Raw genomic sequence first — 26,013 nt, 5'->3', positions numbered from 1 at the left:
CCTATCTATCTACAGTTAATGTGCTCAGTGAAAAAAAACTGTGGGTCCCAAAGGATAACAACTCCCTGCTGGCCAAGCTGCACTATTACACAAGGAGTGAGGGATCACCCACATATTTTTTTTTACAGGTATTGCACTTCATGCACCCACCTATCTATCTAATAATTTATCATTTATCTACCCTCCCACCCACTTATCTGTCTATCTAATGATTCACTATCTCTCCACCTACCCAACCACACACCTACCCATTTATATACATAACAGTCTATCTATCTACAGTTAGTGCGCTCAGTGAAAAAAATATGTGGGTCCCAAAGGATAACAACTCCCTGCTGGCCAAGCTGCACTATTACACAAGGAGTGAGGATCACCCACATATTTTTTTACAGGTATTGCACTTCACCCACCCACCTATCTAATAGTTTAACATTTATCTACCCACCCAAACACACACCTACTACTTTATATACCTAACCATCTATCTTTCTATCTATCTACAGTTAATGCGCTCAGTGAAAAAAATATGTGGGTCCCAAAGGATAACAACTCCCTGCTGGCCAAGCTGCACTATTACACAAGGAGTGAGGGATCACCCACATATTTTTTTACAGGTATTCCACTTCACCCAACCACCTAACTATCTAATAATTTACCATTTATCTACCCTCCCACCCACTTATCTGTCTATCTAATGATTCACTATCTATCCACCTACCCAACCACACACCTACCCATTTATATACCTAACCATCTATCTTCCTATCTATCTACAGTTAATGCGCTCAGTGAAAAAAATATGTGGGTCCCAAAGGATAACAACTCCCTGCTGGCCAAGCTGCACTATTACACAAGGAGTGAGGGATCAACCACGTATTTTTTTTACAAGTATAGCGCTTCACCCCCCCACCTATCTAATAGTATAACATTTATCTACCCACCCACTCATTTATCTATCTAATGATTCACTATCTACCTACCCACGCACCCACCCATTTATCTACCTATCTATCTACAGTTAATACACTCAGTGAAAAAAAATATGTGGGTCCCAAAGGATAACAACTCCCTGCTGGCCAAGCTGCACTATTACACAAGGAGTGAGAATCACCCACATATTTTTTTACAGGTATTGCACTTCACCCACCTATCTAATAGTTTAACATTTATCTACCCACCCAAACACACACCTACTACTTTATATACCTAACCATCTATCTTTCTATCTATCTACAGTTACTGCACTCAGTGAAAAAAATATGTGGGTCCCAAAGGATAACAACTCCCTGCTGGCCAAGCTGCACTATTACACAAGGAGTGAGGGATCACCCACATATTTTTTTACAGGTATTGCACTTCACGCACCCACCTATCTATCTAATAATTGATCATTTATCTGCCCTCCCACCCACTTATCTGTCTATCTAATGATTCACTATCTATCCACCTACCCAACCACACACCTACCCATTTATATACCTAACCATCTATCTTCCTATCTATCTACAGTTAATGGGCTCAGTGAAAAAAATATGTGGGTCCCAAAGGATAACAACTCCCTGCTGGCCAAGCTGCACTATTACACAAGGAGTGAGGGATCACCCACATATTTTTTTACAGGTATTCCACTTCACCCACCCACCTAACTATCTAATAATTTACCATTTATCTACCCTCCCACCCACTTATCTGTCTATCTAATGATTCACTATCTATCCACCTACCCAACCACACACCTACCCATTTATATACCTAACCATCTATCTATCTTTCTATCTATCTACAGTTAATGCGCTCAGTGAAAAAAATATGTGGGTCCCAAAGGATAACAACTCCCTGCTGGCCAAGCTGCACTATAACACAAGGAGTGAGGGATCACCCACGTATTTTTTTTACAAGTATAGCGCTTCACCCCCCCCCCTATCTAATAGTTCAACATTTTCTACCCACCCACTCATTTATCTATCTAATGATTCACTATCTACCTACCCACGCACCCACCCATTTATCTACCTATCTATCTACAGTTAATACACTCAGTGAAAAAAAATATGTGGGTCCCAAAGGATAACAACTCCCTGCTGGCCAAGCTGCACTATTACACAAGGAGTGAGGGATCACCCACATATTTTTTTACAGGTATTCCACTTCACCCACCCACCTAACTATCTAATAATTTACCATTTATCTACCCTCCCACCCACTTATCTGTCTATCTAATGATTCACTATCTATCCACCTACTCAACCACACACCTACCCATTTATATACCTAACCATCTATCTATCTTTCTATCTATCTACAGTTAATGCGCTCAGTGAAAAAAAATATGTGGGTCCCAAAGGATAACAACTCCCTGCTGGCCAAGCTGCACTATTACACAAGGAGTGAGGGATCACCCACATATTTTTTTACAGGTATTGCACTTCACGCACCCACCTATCTATCTAATAATTGATCATTTATCTGCCCTCCCACCCACTTATCTGTCTATCTAATGATTCACTATCTATCCACCTACCCAACCACACACCTACCCATTTATATACCTAACCATCTATCTTCCTATCTATCTACAGTTATGGGCTCAGTGAAAAAAATATGTGGGTCCCAAAGGATAACAACTCCCTGCTGGCCAAGCTGCACTATTACACAAGGAGTGAGGGATCACCCACATATTTTTTTACAGGTATTCCATTGCACCAACCCACCTAACTATCTAATAATTTACCATTTATCTACCCTCCCACCCACTTATCTGTCTATCTAATGATTCACTATCTATCCACCTACCCAACCACAAACCTACCCATTTATATACCTAACCATCTATCTTTCTATCTATCTACAGTTAATGCGCTCAGTGAAAAAAATATGTGGGTCCCAAAGGATAACAACTCCCCGCTGGCCAAGCTGCACTATTACACAAGGAGTGAGGGATCACCCACGTATTTTTTTTTACAAGTATAGCGCTTCACCCCCCCACCTATCTAATAGTTTAACATTTATCTACCCACCCACTCATTTATCTATCTAATGATTCACTATCTACCTACCCATGCACACACCCATTTATCTACCTATCTATCTACAGTTAATACACTCAGTGAAAAAAAATATGTGGGTCCCAAAGGATAACAACTCCCTGCTGGCCAAGCTGCACTATTACACAAGGAGTGAGGATCACCCACATATTTTTTTAAAGGTATTGCACTTCACCCACCCACCTATCTAATAGTTTAACATTTATCTACCCACCCAAACACACACCTACTACTTTATATACCTAACCATCTATCTTTCTATCTATCTACAGTTAATGCGCTCAGTGAAAAAAATATGTGGGTCCCAAAGTATAACAACTCCCTGCTGGCCAAGCTGCATTATTACACAAGGAGTGAGGGATCACCCACATATATTTTTACAGGTATTGCACTTCGACCACCCACCTAATAGTTTACATTTATCTACCCACCCACTCATTTATCTATCTAATGATTCACTATCTACCTACCCATGCACCCACCCATTTATCTACCTATCTATCTACAGTTAATACACTCAGGGGAAAAAAATATGTGGGTCCCAAAGGATAACAACTCCCTGCTGGCCAAGCTGCACTATTACACAAGGAGTGAGGGATCACCCACATATCTTTTACAGGTATTGCGCTCCCCCCCCCCACACACACACCTATCTAATAGGTTAACAATGATCTACCCACCCATTTATCTATCTATCTTATCTATCTAATGATTTACAAAATATCTACCTACCCACCTAAGGATCCCTCCCTTCCTGCTGGTCAAGCTGCCCTATTACACAAGGAGTGAGGGATCACCCACATATTTTTTGTGGGAAGTAGGGCCCTGACTGAAATAAAAAGTGTGTTACTGAGTTCCCTTCCTTTACCTCCATATCCGCCAAGCTGCCCTAGTGGACAGTAAAGGGGGAAGGTATGTTTATTTTTTGCTCTTTCGATTTCTCTCTAGCTATCTCTATTTATTTAACTGTACACTTAGTTATCACAATATACAATAATAGAAGAGTATCTAGCGAGAACTCCTATTTGTGACTTTCAAATGTATACCAAAACATATTATCAGTAATTAATTTTCATTAATTACCTGACTTCATTTTTGTTCGTTAACTTGAGGACAATTCTGCAGTCCAGGTCACCTCGCAGTAGTCGGCTGTTATGACCTCATCATCTGTTTTCTGGAGAATTCTCACTTAAAAAATGAAAAGAGGCATGATAATATGTTCGCAGTATACAATGACCCTTAAGCCCTTTACACACTGGGAGTATAGGGGCTCCATCTATATAGTTAACTATATCAGTGGTTCCACTATTCACACTGAACGAAATCGGTTACCGAAATCGTTCAGTGATGTCCCAGTGACCTGCTGAACATGCGGGTCATAGGCTATATGGCCAAAGTTGACCTGGATGTTCAAGTGAAGGCGGTGGTCGTTAAGGATGCGCGGGAGCACACATTATTACTGATATTGAGTACACACAAGAGATTTTTTTTCAAAGAAAAGAGTTTGCTCAAAAAGGGTCTTCTGAGTAATATATTTTCATTGCTCGTGTAGCATGTATGGGGCTTTAGAAAATGAGAGGGAGGGATGACCCACATATTTTTTTTTACAGGTATTGCGCTTCACCCCCCCCCCCACCTATCTAATAGTTTAACATTTATCTACCCACCCACTCATTTATCTATCTATCTAATGATTCACTTTCTACCTACCCACGCACCCACTCATTTATCTACCTATCTATCTACAGTTAATACACTCAGTGAAAAAAAATATGTGGGTCCCAAAGGATAACAACTCCCTGCTGGCCAAGCTGCACTATTACACAAGGAGTGAGGGATCACCCACATATTTTTTTACAGGTATTGCACTTCACGCACCCACCTATCTATCTAATAATTGATCATTTATCTGCCCTCCCACCCACTTATCTGTCTATCTAATGATTCACTATCTATCCACCTACCCAACCACACACCTACCCATTTATATACCTAACCATCTATCTTCCTATCTATCTACAGTTAATGGGCTCAGTGAAAAAAATATGTGGGTCCCAAAGGATAACAACTCCCTGCTGGCCAAGCTGCACTATTACACAAGGAGTGAGGGATCACCCACATATTTTTTTACAGGTATTCCACTTCACCCACCCACCTAACTATCTAATAATTTACCATTTATCTACCCTCCCACCCACTTATCTGTCTATATAATGATTCACTATCCACCTACCCAACCACACACATACCCATTTATATACCTAACCATCTAGCTATCTTCCTATCTATCTACAGTTAGTGCGCTCAGTGAAAAAAATATGTGGGTCCCAAAGGATAACAACTCCCCGCTGGCCAAGCTGCACTATTACACAAGGAGTGAGGGATCACCCACGTATTTTTTTTTACAAGTATAGCGCTTCACCCCCCCCACCTATCTAATAGTTTAACATTTATCTACCCACCCACTCATTTATCTATCTAATGATTCACTATCTACCTACCCATGCACACACCCATTTATCTACCTATCTATCTACAGTTAATACACTCAGTGAAAAAAAATATGTGGGTCCCAAAGGATAACAACTCCCTGCTGGCCAAGCTGCACTACTACATAAGGAGTGAGGGATCACCCACATATTTTTTTACAGGTATTGCACGTCACGCACCCACCTATCTAACAATTTATCATTTATCTACCCTCCCACCCACTTATCTGTCTATCGAATGATTCACTATCTATACACATACCCAACCACACACCTACCCATTTATATACCTAACCATCTATCTATCTTCATATCTATCTACAGTTAATGGGCTCAGTGAAAAAAATATGTGGGTCCCAAAGGATAACAACTCCCTGCTGGCCAAGCTGCACTATTACACAAGGAGTGAGGGATCACCCACACATTTTTTTACAGGTATTGCACTTCACCCACCTAACTATCTAATGATTTACCATTTATCTACCCTCCCACCCACTTATCTGTCTATCTAATGATTCACTATCTATCCACCTACTCAACCACACACCTACCCATTTATATACCTAACCATCTATCTATCTTTCTATCTATCTACAGTTAATGCGCTCAGTGAAAATAAATATGTGGGTCCCAAAGGATAACAACTCCCTGCTGGCCAAGCTGCACTATTACACAAGGAGTGAGGATCACCCACATATTTTTTTACAGGTATTGCACTTCACCCACCCACCTATCTAATAGTTTAACATTTATCTACCCACCCAAACACACACCTACTACTTTATATTCCTAACCATCTATCTTTCTATCTATCTACAGTTAATGCGCTCAGTGAAAAAAATATGTGGGTCCCAAAGGATAACAACTCCCTGCTGGCCAAGCTGCACTATTACACAAGGAGTGAGGGATCACCCACATATTTTTTTACAGGTATTGCACTTCACGCACCCACCTATCTATCTAATAATTGATCATTTATCTGCCCTCCCACCCACTTATCTGTCTATCTAATGATTCACTATCTATCCACCTACCCAACCACACACCTACCCATTTATATACCTAACCATCTATCTTCCTATCTATCTACAGTTAATGGGCTCAGTGAAAAAAATATGTGGGTCCCAAAGGATAACAACTCCCTGCTGGCCAAGCTGCACTATTACACAAGGAGTGAGGGATCACCCACATATTTTTTTACAGGTATTCCACTTCACCCACCCACCTAACTATCTAATAATTTACCATTTATCTAGACTCCCACCCACTTATCTGTCTATCTAATGATTCACTATCTATCCACCTACCCAACCACACACCTACCCATTTATGTACCTAACCATCTATCTTCCTATCTATCTACAGTTAATGGGCTCAGTGAAAAAAATATGTGGGTCCCAAAGGATAACAACTCCCTGCTGGCCAAGCTGCACTATTACACAAGGAGTGAGGGATCACCCACATATTTTTTTACAGGTATTCCACTTCACCCACCCACCTAACTATCTAATAATTTACCATTTATCTACCCTCCCACCCACTTATCTGTCTATCTAATGATTCACTATCTATCCACCTACCCAACCACACACCTACCCATTTATATACCTAACCATCTATCTTCCTATCTATCTACAGTTAATGTGCTCAGTGAAAAAAAACTGTGGGTCCCAAAGGATAACAACTCCCTGCTGGCCAAGCTGCACTATTACACAAGGAGTGAGGGATCACCCACATATTTTTTTTTACAGGTATTGCACTTCATGCACCCACCTATCTATCTAATAATTTATCATTTATCTACCCTCCCACCCACTTATCTGTCTATCTAATGATTCACTATCTCTCCACCTACCCAACCACACACCTACCCATTTATATACATAACAGTCTATCTATCTACAGTTAGTGCGCTCAGTGAAAAAAATATGTGGGTCCCAAAGGATAACAACTCCCTGCTGGCCAAGCTGCACTATTACACAAGGAGTGAGGATCACCCACATATTTTTTTACAGGTATTGCACTTCACCCACCCACCTATCTAATAGTTTAACATTTATCTACCCACCCAAACACACACCTACTACTTTATATACCTAACCATCTATCTTTCTATCTATCTACAGTTAATGCGCTCAGTGAAAAAAATATGTGGGTCCCAAAGGATAACAACTCCCTGCTGGCCAAGCTGCACTATTACACAAGGAGTGAGGGATCACCCACATATTTTTTTACAGGTATTCCACTTCACCCACCCACCTAACTATCTAATAATTTACCATTTATCTACCCTCCCACCCACTTATCTGTCTATCTAATGATTCACTATCTATCCACCTACCCAACCACACACCTACCCATTTATATACCTAACCATCTATCTTCCTATCTATCTACAGTTAATGCGCTCAGTGAAAAAAATATGTGGGTCCCAAAGGATAACAACTCCCTGCTGGCCAAGCTGCACTATTACACAAGGAGTGAGGGATCAACCACGTATTTTTTTTACAAGTATAGCGCTTCACCCCCCCACCTATCTAATAGTATAACATTTATCTACCCACCCACTCATTTATCTATCTAATGATTCACTATCTACCTACCCACGCACCCACCCATTTATCTACCTATCTATCTACAGTTAATACACTCAGTGAAAAAAAATATGTGGGTCCCAAAGGATAACAACTCCCTGCTGGCCAAGCTGCACTATTACACAAGGAGTGAGGGATCACCCACATATTTTTTTACAGGTATTGCACTTCGACCACCCAACTATCTAATGATTTACATTTATCTACCCACCCACTCATTTATCTATCTAATGATTCACTATCTACCTACCCATGCACCCACCCATTTATCTACCTATCTATCTACAGTTAATACACTCAGAGGAAAAAAATATGTGGGTCCCAAAGGATAACAACTCCCTGCTGGCCAAGCTGCACTATTACACAAGGAGTGAGGGATCACCCACATATCTTTTACAGGTATTGCGCTCCCCCACACACACACACACACCTATCTAATAGGTTAACATTGATCTACCCACCCATTTATCTATCTATCTTATCTATCTAATGATTTACAAAATATCTACCTACCCACCTAAGGATCCCTCCCTTCCTGCTGGTCAAGCTACCCTATTACACAAGGAGTGAGGGATAACCCACATATATTTTTACAGGTATTGCACTTCGACCACCCACCTATCTAATAGTTTACATTTATCTACCCACCCACTCATTTATCTATCTAACGATTCACTATCTACCTACCCATGCACCCACCCATTTATCTACCTATCTATCTACAGTTAATACACTCAGGGGAAAAAAATATGTGGGTCCCTAAGGATAACTACTCCCTGCTGGCCAAGCTGCACTATTACACAAGGAGTGAGGGATCACCCACATATCTTTTACAGGTATTGCGCTCCCCCCCACACACACACACACACCTATCTAATAGGTTAACATTGATCTACCCACCAATTTATCTATCTATCTTATCTATCTAATGATTTACAAAATATCTACCTACCCACCTAAGGATCCCTCCCTTCCTGCTGGTCAAGCTACCCTATTACACAAGGAGTGAGGGATAACCCACATATTTTTTGTGGGAAGTAGGGCCCTGACTGAAATAAAAAGTGTGTTACTGAGTTCCCTTCCTTTACCTCCATATCCGCCAAGCTGCCCTAGTGGACAGTAAAGGGGGAAGGTATGTTTATTTTTTGCTCTTTCGATTTCTCTCTAGCTATCTCTATTTATTTAACTGTACACTTAGTTATCACAATATACAATAATAGAAGAGTATCTAGCGAGAACTCCTATTCGTGACTTTCAAATGTATACCAAAACATATTATCAGTAATTAATTTTCATTAATTACCTGACTTCATTTTTGTTCGTTAGCTTGAGGACAATTCTGCAGTCCAGGTCACCTCGCAGTAGTCGGCTGTTATGACCTCATCATCTGTTTTCTGGAGAATTCTCACTTAAAAAATGAAAAGAGGCATGATAATATGTTCGCAGTATACAATGACCCTTAAGCCCTTTACACACTGGGAGTATAGGGGCTCCATCTATATAGTTAACTATATCAGTGGTTCCACTATTCACACTGAACGAAATCGGTTACCGAAATCATTCAGTGATGTCCCAGTGACATGCTGAACATGCGGGTCATAGGCTATATGGCCAAAGTTGACCTGGATGTTCAAGTGAAGGCGGTGGTCGTTAAGGATGCGCGGGAGCACACATCATTACTGATATTGAGTACACACACACAAGAGATTTTTTTTCAAAGAAAAGAGTTTGCTCAAAAAGGGTCTTCTGAGTAATATATTTTCATTGCTCGTGTAGCATGTATGGGGCTTTAGAAAATGAGAGGGAGGGATCACCCACATATTTTTTTTACAGGTATTGCGCTTCACCCCCCCCCACCACCTATCTAATAGTTTAACATTTATCTACCCACCCACTCATTTATCTATCTAATGATTCACTATCTACCTACCCACGCACCCACCCATTTATCTACCTATCTATCTACAGTTAATACACTCAGTGAAAAAAAATATGTGGGTCCCAAAGGATAACAACTCCCTGCTGGCCAAGCTGCACTATTACACAAGGAGTGAGGGATCACCCACATATTTTTTTACAGGTATTGCACTTCGACCACCCAACTATCTAATGATTTACATTTATCTACCCACCCACTCATTTATCTATCTAATGATTCACTATCTACCTACCCATGCACCCACCCATTTATCTACCTATCTATCTACAGTTAATACACTCAGAGGAAAAAAATATGTGGGTCCCAAAGGATAACTACTCCCTGCTGGCCAAGCTGCACTATTACACAAGGAGTGAGGGATCACCCACATATCTTTTACAGGTATTGCGCTCCCCCCCCCCCCACACACACACACACCTATCTAATAGGTTAACATTGATCTACTCACCCATTTATCTATCTATCTTATCTATCTAATGATTTACAAAATATCTACCTACCCACCTAAGGATCCCTCCCTTCCTGCTGGTCAAGCTACCCTAATACACAAGGAGTGAGGGATAACCCACATATTTTTTGTGGGAAGTAGGGCCCTGACTGAAATAAAAAGTGTGTTACTGAGTTCCCTTCCTTTACCTCCATATCCTCCAAGCTGCCCTAGTGGACAGTAAAGGGGGAAGGTATGTTTATTTTTTGCTCTTTCGATTTCTCTCTAGCTATCTCTATTTATTTAACTGTACACTTAGTTATCACAATATACAATAATAGAAGAGTATCTAGCGAGAACTCCTATGCGTGACTTTCAAATGTATACCAAAACATATTATAAGTAATTAATTTTCATTAATTACCTGACTTCATTTTTGTTCGTTAGCTTGAGGACAATTCTGCAGTCCAGGTCACCTCGCAGTAGTCGGCTGTTATGACCTCATCATCTGTTTTCTGGAGAATTCTCACTTAAAAAATGAAAAGAGGCATGATAATATGTTCGCAGTATACAATGACCCTTAAGCCCTTTACACACTGGGAGTATAGGGGCTCCATCTATATAGTTAACTATATCAGTGGTTCCACTATTCACACTGAACGAAATCGGTTACCGAAATCGTTCAGTGATGTCCCAGTGACCTGCTGAACATGCGGGTCATAGGCTATATGGCCAAAGTTGACCTGGATGTTCAAGTGAAGGCGGTGGTCGTTAAGGATGCGCGGGAGCACACATCATTAATGATATTGAGTACACACACACAAGAGATTTTTTTTCAAAGAAAAGAGTTTGCTCAAAAAGGGTCTTCTGAGTAATATATTTTCATTGCTCGTGTAGCATGTATGGGGCTTTAGAAAATGAGAGGGAGGGATCACCCACATATTTTTTTACAGGTATTGCGCTTCACCCCCCCACCTATCTAATAGTTTAACATTTATCTACCCACCCACTCATTTATCTATCTAATGATTCACTATCTACCTACCCACGCACCCACCCATTTATCTACCTATCTATCTACAGTTAATACACTCAGTGAAAAAAAATATGTGGGTCCCAAAGGATAACAACTTCCTGCTGGCCAAGCTGCACTATTAGACAAGGAGTGAGGGATCACCCACTCATTTTTTTACAGGTATTGCACTTCACGCACCCACCTATCTATCTAACAATTTATCATTTATCTACCCTCCCACCCACTTATCTGTCTATCGAATGATTCACTATCTATCCACATACCCAACCACACACCTACCCATTTATATACCTAACCATCTATCTATCTTTCTATCTATCTACAGTTAATGGGCTCAGTGAAAAAAATATGTGGGTCCCAAAGGATAACAACTCCCTGCTGGCCAAGCTGCACTATTACACAAGGAGTGAGGGATCGCCCACATATTTTTTTACAGGTATTGCACTTCACCCACTTAACTATCTAATGATTTAACATTTATCTACCCTCCCACCCACTTATCTGTCTATCTAATGATTCACTATCTATCCACCTACCCAACCACACACCTACCCATTTATATACATAACCGTCTATCTATCTATAGTTAGTGCGCTCAGTGAAAAAAATATGTGGGTCCCAAAGGATAACAACTCCCTGCTGGCTAAGCTGCACTATTACACAAGGAGTGAGGATCACCCACATATTTTTTTACAGGTATTGCACTTCACCCACCCACCTATCTAATAGTTTAACATTTATCTACCCACCCAAACACACACCTACTACTTTATATACCTAACCATCTATCTTTCTATCTATCTACAGTTAATGCGCTCAGTGAAAAAAAATATGTGGGTCCCAAAGGATAACAACTCCCTGCTGGCCAAGCTGCACTATTACACAAGGAGTGAGGGATCACCCACATATTTTTTTACAGGTATTGCACTTCACGCACCCACCTATCTATCTAATAATTGATCATTTATCTGCCCTCCCACCCACTTATCTGTCTATCTAATGATTCACTATCTATCCACCTACCCAACCACACACCTACCCATTTATATACCTAACCATCTATCTTCCTATCTATCTACAGTTAATGGGCTCAGTGAAAAAAAATATGTGGGTCCCAAAGGATAACAACTCCCTGCTGGCCAAGCTGCACTATTACACAAGGAGTGAGGGATCACCCACATATTTTTTTACAGGTATTCCACTTCACCCACCCACCTAACTATCTAATAATTTACCATTTATCTACCCTCCCACCCACTTATCTGTCTATCTAATGATTCACTATCTATCCACCTACCCAACCACACACCTACCCATTTATATACCTAACCATCTATCTATCTTTCTATCTATCTACAGTTAATGCGCTCAGTGAAAAAAATATGTGGGTCCCAAAGGATAACAACTCCCTGCTGGCCAAGCTGCACTATTACACAAGGAGTGAGGGATCACCCACATATTTTTTTACAGGTATTGCACTTCATGCACACACCTATCTATCTAATAATTTATCATTTATCTACCCTCCCACCCACTTATCTGTCTATCTAATGATTCACTATCTCTCCACCTACCCAACCACACACCTACCCATTTATATACATAACAGTCTATCTATCTACAGTTAGTGCGCTCAGTGAAAAAAATATGTGGGTCCCAAAGGATAACAACTCCCTGCTGGCCAAGCTGCACTATTACACAAGGAGTGAGGATCACCCACATATTTTTTTACAGGTATTGCACTTCACCCACCCACCTATCTAATAGTTTAACATTTATCTACCCACCCACTCATTTATCTATCTAATGATTCACTATCTACCTACCCACGCACCCACCCATTTATCTACCTATCTATCTACAGTAAATACACTCAGTGAAAAAAAATATGTGGGTCCCAAAGGATAACAACTCCCTGCTGGCCAAGCTGCACTATTACACAAGGAGTGAGGGATCACCCACATATTTTTTTACAGGTATTGCACGTCACGCACCCACCTATCTGTCTAACAATTTATCATTTATCTACCCTCCCACCCACTTATCTGTCTATCGAATGATTCACTATCTATCCACATCCCCAACCACACACCTACCCATTTATATACCTAACCATCTATCTTCCTATCTATCTACAGTTAATGGGCTCAGTGAAAAAAATATGTGGGTCCCAAAGGATAACAACTCCCTGCTGGCCAAGCTGCACTATTACACAAGGAGTGAGGGATCACCCACATATTTTTTTACAGGTATTGCACTTCACCCACCTAACTATCTAATGATTTACCATTTATCTACCCTCCCACCCACTTATCTGTCTATCTAATGATTCACTATCTATCCACCTACTCAAACACACACCTACCCATTTATATACCTAACCATCTATCTATCTTTCTATCTATCTACAGTTAATGCGCTCAGTGAAAAAAATATGTGGGTCCCAAAGGATAACAACTCCCTGCTGGCAAAGCTGCACTATTACACAAGGAGTGAGGGATCACCCACATATTTTTTTTACAGGTATTGCACTTCATGCATCCACCTATCTATCTAATAATTTATCATTTATCTACCCTCCCACCCACTTATCTGTCTATCTAATGATTCACTATCTCTCCACCTACCCAACCACACACCTACCCATTTATATACATAACAGTCTATCTATCTACAGTTAGTGAAAAAAATATGTGGGTCCCAAAGGATAACAACTCCCTGCTGGCTAAGCTGCACTATTACACAAGGAGTGAGGATCACCCACATATTTTTTTACAGGTATTGCACTTCACCCACCCACCTATCTAATAGTTTAACATTTATCTACCCACCAAAACACACACCTACTACTTTATATACCTAACCATCTATCTTTCTATCTATCTACAGTTAATGCGCTCAGTGAAAAAAAATATGTGGGTCCCAAAGGACAACAACTCCCTGCTGGCCAAGCTGCACTATTACACAAGGAGTGAGGGATCACCCACATATTTTTTTACAGGTATTGCACTTCACGCACCCACCTATCTATCTAATAATTGATCATTTATCTGCCCTCCCACCCACTTATCTGTCTATCTAATGATTCACTATCTATCCACCTACCCAACCACACACCTACCCATTTATATACCTAACCATCTATCTTCCTATCTATCTCCAGTTAATGGGCTCAGTGAAAAAAAATATGTGGGTCCCAAAGGATAACAACTCCCTGCTGGCCAAGCTGCACTATTACACAAGGAGTGAGGGATCACCCACGTATTTTTTTTTAGAAGTATAGCGCTTCACCCCCCCCCACACCTATCTAATAGTTTAACATTTATCTACCCACCCACTCATTTATCTATCTAATGATTCACTATCTACCTACAAATGCACACACCCATTTATCTACCTATCTATCTACAGTTAATACACTCAGTGAAAAAAAATATGTGGGTCCCAAAGGATAACAACTCCCTGCTGGCCAAGCTGCACTACTACACAAGGAGTGAGGGATCACCCACATATTTTTTTACAGGTATTGCACGTCACGCACCCACCTATCTATCTAATAATTTATCATTTATCTACCCTCCCACCCACTTATCTGTCTATCTAATGATTCACTATCTCTCCACCTACCCAACCACACACCTACCCATTTATATACATAACCGTCTATCTATCTACAGTTAGTGCGCTCAGTGAAAAAACTATGTGGGTCCCAAAGGATAACAACTCCCTGCTGGCCAAGCTGCACTATTACACAAGGAGTGAGGATCACCCACATATTTTTTTACAGTTATTGCACTTCACCCACCCACCTATCTAATAGTTTAACATTTATCTACCCACCCAAACACACACCTACTACTTTATATACCTAACCATCTATCTTTCTATCTATCTACAGTTAATGCGCTCAGTGAAAAAAATATGTGGGTCCCAAAGGATAACAACTCCCTGCTGGCCAAGCTGCACTATTACACAAGGAGTGAGGGATCACCCACATATTTTTTTACAGGTATTCCACTTCACCAACCCACCTAACTATCTAATAATTTACCATTTATCTACCCTCCCACCCACTTATCTGTCTATCTAATGATTCACTATCTATCCACCTACCCAACCACAAACCTACCCATTTATATACCTAACCATCTATCTATCTTTCTATCTATCTACAGTTAATGCGCTCAGTGAAAAAAATATGTGGGTCCCAAAGGATAACAACTCCCCGCTGGCCAAGCTGCACTATTACACAAGGAGTGAGGGATCACCCACGTATTTTTTTTTACAAGTACAGCGCTTCACCCTCCCACCTATCTAATAGTTTAACATTTATCTACCCACCCACTCATTTATCTATCTAATGATTCACTATCTACCTACCCATGCACACACCCACCCACCCATTTATCTACCTATATATCTACAGTTAATACACTCAGGGAAAAAAATAAGTGGTCCCAAAGGATAACAACTCCCTGCTGGCCAAGCTGCACTATTACACAAGGTGCCAGATTCTCTAAGCTTCAAAAGTGATAAAATGAAGAGTGATAAACAGCCAGCCAATCAGCTCCTACCTGCCATGTCACAGACTGTGTTTGAAAAATGTCAGGCAGGAGCTGATTGGCTGGCTGTTTATCACTCTTCATTTTATCACTTTAGAAGCTTAGAGAATCTGGCCCAAGGAGTGAGGGATTGATCACCCACCTAATAGTTTAACATTTATCTACCCACCCACCCCTTTATCTGTCTATCTAATGATTTCCTATCTATCTACCTACCCAATCACCCACCCATTTATCTACCTACCCATCTATCTATCCCTCCTGGCCGAGCTGCACTATTACACAAGGAGTGAGGGATCACCCACATATTTTTTTTACAGGTATTGCGTTTCACCCACCCACCTATCTATCTAATTATTTACCATTTATATAACTACCCACTCATTTATTTGTCTATCTAATGATTAACTATCTATCCACCTACCACCCACCCACTAATCTACCTACCCATCTATATATCTATCTATCTATCTACAGTTAATGCACAAAATAAAAAAATATGTGGGTCCTAAAGGATAACACCTCCCTGCTGGCCGAGCTTTTACAGGTATTGCGCTTCGACCACCCCCCACCCATTTATCTATCTATTTTATCTATCAAATGATTTACAAAATATCTACCTACCCACCGAATGATCCCACCCTTCCTGCTGGTCAAGCTGCACTATTACACAGGGAGGTAGGGCACTGACTGAAATAAAAAGTGTGTTACTGAGTCCTTCCCCTTCATGTCCGCCAAGCTTCCCTAGTGGACAGTGAAGGGGGAAGGTATGTTTATTTTTTACTCTTTCTATTTCTATCTATCTATCTCTATCTAATTAACAGTACACTAATACCCCTTTCAGACCGCACAAAAAAAAAATGGTATTTTGCCGATTTTTAAGCGTTTTGAAACGGTAATGTGTGCGGTCTGAAAGGTGCAAAGTGATTTTACCGTTTCCAAAAAAAGTTTTTTTGAAACTGTAAAAAAGCAGGGTCCTACCCGTTTCAGACCCGTTTTTTTTTTGTGTCAAAACGGATCTGAAACGGGATTCCTCTCCCCCCCTCCCCCATGGGCAGCGCAGGGAGGGGAATAATCGCGCTGGGGGCAGAGGGTCCCTACAGTGAAGGTTATATCAGTGGCGGGGTCCCTGCAGCTACTAGTTCCCATACGCTGCAGGGACCCCGCCACTGATATAACATACACTGTAGGGACCCGCTGCGCTGCCCAGGTAGGATCCATGCTGTGTGGCTGGAGGACCCCCGGGCAGCCTCTAACCCCCCTCACCCCCCCCCCCCATTCCGTGTCCATACCGTGCTGTTTTGTCCTGCGAGTGCTGCCTGTCCTGTGAGTGCGGTGAGTGTTGCTGCTCCCAGGCTCAAATTTATTCCTGCTCCCACTGGCCGGTCCAGGCTGGGGGGGGGGGGGGAGAGACGCTGCCCGGGGGTCCTCCAGCCACACAGCATGGATCCTACCTGGGCAGCGCAGCGCAGGGGGTCCCTGCCCGCAAAACTTATTAATTTATTGGGGGGGCGGGGGCACGCGCGCGAGGCTGCACAGAAAAATGTCACTTGTTTAGGCTGCTCTGCGATGACAGCATTGTAGTGGCGTGGTCAGGATGTCGGGACCGGAGTCCCGCTGTCACTGCTGCTCCGAGCTGTCTCTCCTCCCCCAATAAATTAATCAGCTTTGCGGGAGGACCCCCGCAGCTGGGATCAAAAGTGCACCAAGTGCTGCTTCAAGGTAAGCGCCAGGCGTGCTGATACAGCGCCAGGTTAATCCATAAAAAACCTCTTTATCTCTTTGAGTGGCTGGGTCCAGTAGTGCGCCGGTTACCGGTGATGAGTAATGCCGGCAACTTCAAAGAAGATCATGCCGCTTTCACACCGCAAACCTGCTTTAGACCAGGTATTTAGATGCGGTGTGAAAAGGGGTAAACTTCCTCTGACACGTTTTAAAAAAACGTTTTAAATACCTGGTCTAAAGCAGGTTTTGCGGTCTGAAAGCAGCATAATACCCCTTTCCCACTGCAGCTCTTAAATGGCAATTTGCCATTTTTTTGCCTTTTTAAATGTGTAGAGCTGCAGTGGGAATGCTCCAGGTTGCTGTACCCGTTTAAAAATACCATTTTTTTTAAATGGGTAAAAAGCAGAGTTTTACCCATTTAAGAGCCCTTTTTTTGCCGGTGGGAAAGGGTGTTAAATGGTATTTAGTAATAATAATAAAGGTTAAGAACATGATTGGCTTCCTGCTTGTGATAACTGTACAGTCACCACATACAGGAAGTAATCACAGCAGACAGTAGACAGAGAAGAGCTAAAACGTTTTTGTGCTGTACTGCTGTTTACATTCTGCAACCATGCCCAGTTGGACAGAGGAGGAGATCAGGGACCTCCTTCGAATTCGTGGGGAAGAAGAAATCATATGTCAGATAACCGGTACGGTAAAGGATGCTGCAAAATACCGTAATATCAGCAATATGATGGCAGCATCAGGATTTATAAGAACCACTTCGCAAATTATAAATAAGCTGAAGGCATTGAAATGCTTATTCCACAATGTACTAGACCAGAACTGGAACCAAAGCAGCTCTGCACATAGGGAGTGGTTGTAATTCGACCAATGCATGGCGGTTTTCGGGCATTCTGCACTTGCTAATCCAGTAGCATTATCATCTAGCCTGGCTGTCGGTATGAAGCTGCACCGTCGTGTGCAGAACAAACATTAACCTCACCTGTGGAACCAGCCCAGTCCACAACATCCACACCCCTGTTTAATGAGGACATGCTGCGACCGCAGAACCCTGAAGTGATCCCTGAAACTTAGAATGAGGACGTGGAAGAAAATCAGGCATGAAATCATCAGAGACATGTGCTCTGTCTGCCATTATTGCAACACTGATCAGACCACTCCCCACCCCCTCCATTTGTTATATGACCATTCTATATGACAGCCCATGTTTACTATGGGTTTAAATGGGTTGCTTAAATGGGTATATGTGAATGTGACAAAAACGGCATTTAAATGGAAAATTACTGTTTAAGAGCCGCAGTGGGAAAGGGTCTTTATAGCTCTTACCCATTTAAAGACCCGTTTACAAATACCTGGTCTTTACCCGTTTAGGCAGTGGGAAAGCAGCATGTTAGCACAATGTACAATAATAGAAGTCCTATTTGTGAATTTCAAATGTATACCAAAACATATTATCAGTAATTAATTTTCATTAATTACCTGACTTGGGTCTCCTGTTGCTGTGCTTCTTCTTTGTTTGTTGACTTGAGGACAATTCTACAGTCCAGGTCACTTCGCAGTAGACGGCTGTTATGATCTCATCATACTGTTTTATGGAGAATTCTCACCTAAAAAATGGAAAGAGGCATGATAATATGTTCTCATATTTATTTACAGGTATTGCACTTCACCCACCCACCTATCTAATAGTTTAACATTTATCTACCCACCCAAACACACACCTACTACTTTATATACCTAACCATCTATCTTTCTATCTATCTACAGTTAATGCGCTCAGTGAAAAAAATATTGGGTCCCAAAGGATAACAACTCCCTGCTGGCCAAGCTGCACTATTACACAAGGAGTGAGGGATCACCCACATATTTTTTTACAGGTATTGCACTTCACGCACCCACCTATCTATCTAATAATTGATTATTTATCTGCCCTCCCACCCACTTATCTGTCTATCTAATGATTCACTATCTATCCACCTACCCAACCACACACCTACCCATTTATATACCTAACCATCTATCTTCCTATCTATCTACAGTTAATGGGCTCAGTGAAAAAATATGTGGGTCCCAAAGGATAACAACTCCCTGCTGGCCAAGCTGCACTATTACACAAGGAGTGAGGGATCACCCACATATTTTTTTACAGGTATTCCACTTCACCCACCCACCTAACTATCTAATAAATTACCATTTATCTACCCTCCCACCCACTTATCTGTCTATCTAATGATTCACTATCTATCCACCTACCCAACCACACACCTACCCATTTATATACCTAACCATCTATCTACCTATCTATCTACAGTTAATGCGCTCAGTGAAAAAAATATGTGGGTCCCAAAGGATAACAACTCCCTGCTGGCCAAGCTGCACGATTACACAAGGAGTGAGGGATCACCCACAGATTTTTTTTACAGGTACTGCACTTCACGCACCCACCTATCTATCTAATAATTTACCATTTATCTACCCTCCCACCCACTTATCTGTCTATCTAATGATTCACTATCTATCCACCTACCCAACCACACACATACCCATTTATATACCTAACCATCTAGCTATCTTCCTATCTATCTACAGTTAGTGCGCTCAGTGAAAAAAATATGTGGGTCCCAGAGGATAACAACTCCCTGCTGGAAAAGCTGCACTATTACACAAGGAGTGAGGATCACACACATATTTATTTACAGGTATTGCACTTCACGCACCCACCTATCTATCTAATAATTGATCATTTATCTGCCCACCCACCCACTTATCTGTCTATCTAATGATTCACTATCTATCCACCTACCCAACCACACACCTACCCATTTTTATACCTAACCATCTATCTTCCTATCTATCTACAGTTAATGCGCTCAGTGAAAAAAATATGTGGGTGCCAAAGGATAACAACTCCCTGCTGGCCAAGCTGCACTATTACACAAGGAGTGAGGGATCACCCACATATATTTTTACAGGTATTGCACTTCGACCACCCACCTATCTAATAGTTTACCCACCCACTCATTTATCTATATAATGATTCACTATCTACCTACCCATGCACCCACCCATTTATCTACCTATCTATCTACAGTTAATACACTCAGGGGAAAAAAATATGTGGGTCCCAAAGGATAACAACTCCCTGCTGGCCAAGCTGCACTATTACACAAGGAGTGAGGGATCACCCACATATCTTTTACAGGTATTGCGCTCCCCCACACACACACACCTATCTAATCGGTTAACATTGATCTACCCACCCATTTATCTATCTATCTTATCTATCTAACGATTTACAAAATATCTACCTACCCACCTAAGGATCCCTCCCTTCCTGCTGGTCAAGCTACCCTATTACACAAGGAGTGAGGGATAACCCACATATTTTTTTGTGGGAAGTAGGGCCCTGACTGAAATAAAAAGTGTGTTACTGAGTTCCCATCCTTTACCTCCATATCCGCCAAGCTGCCCTAGTGGACAGTAAAGGGGGAAGGTATGTTTATTTTTTGCTCTTTCGATCTCTCTCTAGCTATCTCTATTTATTTAACTGTACACTTAGTTATCACAATATACAATAATAGAAGAGTATCTAGCGAGAACTCCTATTCGTGACTTTCAAATGTATACCAAAACATATTATCAGTAATTAATTTTCATTAATTACCTGACTTCATTTTTGTTCGTTAGCTTGAGGACAATTCTGCAGTCCAGGTCACCTCGCAGTAGTTGGCTGTTATGACCTCATCATCTGTTTTCTGGAGAATTCTCACTTAAAAAATGAAAAGAGGCATGATAATATGTTCGCAGTATACAATGGCCCTTAAGCCCTTTACACACTGGGAGTATAGGGGCTCCATCTATATAGTTAACTATATCAGTGGTTCCACTATTCACACTGAACGAAATCGGTTACCGAAATCGTTCAGTGATGTCCCAGTGACCTGCTGAACATGCGGGTCATAGGCTATATGGCCAAAGTTGACCTGGATGTTCAAGTGAAGGCGGTGGTCGTTAAGGATGCGCGGGAGCACACATTATTACTGATATTGAGTACACACAAGAGATTTTTTTTCAAAGAAAAGAGTTTGCTCAAAAAGGGTCTTCTGAGTAATATATTTTCATTGCTCGTGTAGCATGTATGGGGCTTTAGAAAATGAGAGGGAGGGATGACCCACATATTTTTTTTTACAGGTATTGCGCTTCACCCCCCCCCCCCCCACCACCTAATAGTTTAACATTTATCTACCCACCCACTCATTTATCTATCTATCTAATGATTCACTTTCTACCTACCCACGCACCCACTCATTTATCTACCTATCTATCTACAGTTAATACACTCAGTGAAAAAAAATATGTGGGTCCCAAAGGATAACAACTCCCTGCTGGCCAAGCTGCACTATTACACAAGGAGTGAGGGATCACCCACATATTTTTTTACAGGTATTGCACTTCACGCACCCACCTATCTATCTAATAATTGATCATTTATCTGCCCTCCCACCCACTTATCTGTCTATCTAATGATTCACTATCTATCCACCTACCCAACCACACACCTACCCATTTATATACCTAACCATCTATCTTCCTATCTATCTACAGTTAATGGGCTCAGTGAAAAAAATATGTGGGTCCCAAAGGATAACAACTCCCTGCTGGCCAAGCTGCACTATTACACAAGGAGTGAGGGATCACCCACATATTTTTTTACAGGTATTCCACTTCACCCACCCACCTAACTATCTAATAATTTACCATTTATCTACCCTCCCACCCACTTATCTGTCTATATAATGATTCACTATCCACCTACCCAACCACACACATACCCATTTATATACCTAACCATCTAGCTATCTTCCTATCTATCTACAGTTAGTGCGCTCAGTGAAAAAAATATGTGGGTCCCAAAGGATAACAACTCCCCGCTGGCCAAGCTGCACTATTACACAAGGAGTGAGGGATCACCCACATATTTTTTTTTACAAGTATAGCGCTTCACCCCCCCACACCTATCTAATAGTTTAACATTTATCTACCCACCCACTCATTTATCTATCTAATGATTCACTATCTACCTACCCATGCACACACCCATTTATCTACCTATCTATCTACAGTTAATACACTCAGTGAAAAAAAATATGTGGGTCCCAAAGGATAACAACTCCCTGCTGGCCAAGCTGCACTACTACATAAGGAGTGAGGGATCACCCACATATTTTTTTACAGGTATTGCACGTCACGCACCCACCTATCTAACAATTTATCATTTATCTACCCTCCCACCCACTTATCTGTCTATCGAATGATTCACTATCTATACACATACCCAACCACACACCTACCCATTTATATACCTAACCATCTATCTATCTTCATATCTATCTACAGTTAATGGGCTCAGTGAAAAAAATATGTGGGTCCCAAAGGATAACAACTCCCTGCTGGCCAAGCTGCACTATTACACAAGGAGTGAGGGATCACCCACACATTTTTTTACAGGTATTGCACTTCACCCACCTAACTATCTAATGATTTACCATTTATCTACCCTCCCACCCACTTATCTGTCTATCTAATGATTCACTATCTATCCACCTACTCAACCACACACCTATCCATTTATATACCTAACCATCTATCTATCTTTCTATCTATCTACAGTTAATGCGCTCAGTGAAAATAAATATGTGGGTCCCAAAGGATAACAACTCCCTGCTGGCCAAGCTGCACTATTACACAAGGAGTGAGGATCACCCACATATTTTTTTACAGGTATTGCACTTCACTCACCCACCTATCTAATAGTTTAACATTTATCTACCCACCCAAACACACACCTACTACTTTATATTCCTAACCATCTATCTTTCTATCTATCTACAGTTAATGCGCTCAGTGAAAAAAATATGTGGGTCCCAAAGGATAACAACTCCCTGCTGGCCAAGCTGCACTATTACACAAGGAGTGAGGGATCACCCACATATTTTTTTACAGGTATTGCACTTCACGCACCCACCTATCTATCTAATAATTGATCATTTATCTGCCCTCCCACCCACTTATCTGTCTATCTAATGATTCACTATCTATCCACCTACCCAACCACACACCTACCCATTTATATACCTAACCATCTATCTTCCTATCTATCTACAGTTAATGGGCTCAGTGAAAAAAATATGTGGGTCCCAAAGGATAACAACTCCCTGCTGGCCAAGCTGCACTATTACACAAGGAGTGAGGGATCACCCACATATTTTTTTACAGGTATTCCACTTCACCCACCCACCTAACTATCTAATAATTTACCATTTATCTACCCTCCCACCCACTTATCTGTCTATCTAATGATTCACTATCTATCCACCTACCCAACCACACACCTACCCATTTATATACCTAACCATCTATCTTCCTATCTATCTACAGTTAATGTGCTCAGTGAAAAAAAACTGTGGGTCCCAAAGGATAACAACTCCCTGCTGGCCAAGCTGCACTATTACACAAGGAGTGAGGGATCACCCACATATTTTTTTTTACAGGTATTGCACTTCATGCACCCACCTATCTATCTAATAATTTATCATTTATCTACCCTCCCACCCACTTATCTGTCTATCTAATGATTCACTATCTCTCCACCTACCCAACCACACACCTACCCATTTATATACATAACAGTCTATCTATCTACAGTTAGTGCGCTCAGTGAAAAAAATATGTGGGTCCCAAAGGATAACAACTCCCTGCTGGCCAAGCTGCACTATTACACAAGGAGTGAGGATCACCCACATATTTTTTTACAGGTATTGCACTTCACCCACCCACCTATCTAATAGTTTAACATTTATCTACCCACCCAAACACACACCTACTACTTTATATACCTAACCATCTATCTTTCTATCTATCTACAGTTAATGCGCTCAGTGAAAAAAATATGTGGGTCCCAAAGGATAACAACTCCCTGCTGGCCAAGCTGCACTATTACACAAGGAGTGAGGGATCACCCACATATTTTTTTACAGGTATTCCACTTCACCCACCCACCTAACTATCTAATAATTTACCATTTATCTACCCTCCCACCCACTTATCTGTCTATCTAATGATTCACTATCTATCCACCTACCCAACCACACACCTACCCATTTATATACCTAACCATCTATCTTCCTATCTATCTACAGTTAATGCGCTCAGTGAAAAAAATATGTGGGTCCCAAAGGATAACAACTCCCTGCTGGCCAAGCTGCACTATTACACAAGGAGTGAGGGATCAACCACGTATTTTTTTTACAAGTATAGCGCTTCACCCCCCCCACCTATCTAATAGTATAACATTTATCTACCCACCCACTCATTTATCTATCTAATGATTCACTATCTACCTACCCACGCACCCACCCATTTATCTACCTATCTATCTACAGTTAATACACTCAGTGAAAAAAAATATGTGGGTCCCAAAGGATAACAACTCCCTGCTGGCCAAGCTGCACTATTACACAAGGAGTGAGGGATCACCCACATATTTTTTTACAGGTATTGCACTTCGACCACCCAACTATCTAATGATTTACATTTATCTACCCACCCACTCATTTATCTATCTAATGATTCACTATCTACCTACCCATGCACCCACCCATTTATCTACCTATCTATCTACAGTTAATACACTCAGAGGAAAAAAATATGTGGGTCCCAAAGGATAACTACTCCCTGCTGGCCAAGCTGCACTATTACACAAGGAGTGAGGGATCACCCACATATCTTTTACAGGTATTGCGCTCCCCCCCACACACACACACACACACCTATCTAATAGGTTAACATTGATCTACCCACCCATTTATCTATCTATCTTAACTATCTAATGATTTACAAAATATCTACCTACCCACCTAAGGATCCCTCCCTTCCTGCTGGTCAAGCTACCCTATTACACAAGGAGTGAGGGATAACCCACATATATTTTTACAGGTATTGCACTTCGACCACCCACCTATCTAATAGTTTACATTTATCTACCCACCCACTCATTTATCTATCTAACGATTCACTATCTACCTACCCATGCACCCACCCATTTATCTACCTATCTATCTACAGTTAATACACTCAGGGGAAAAAAATATGTGGGTCCCTAAGGATAACTACTCCCTGCTGGCCAAGCTGC

This window comes from Crinia signifera, chromosome 5 (genome assembly GCF_055691185.1).
Source record: "Crinia signifera chromosome 5, ASM5569118v1, whole genome shotgun sequence".
Taxonomy (NCBI): domain Eukaryota; kingdom Metazoa; phylum Chordata; class Amphibia; order Anura; family Myobatrachidae; genus Crinia; species Crinia signifera.
The sequence above is the reverse complement of the archived record's forward strand: the minus strand, read 5'-3'. Positions refer to the sequence as shown.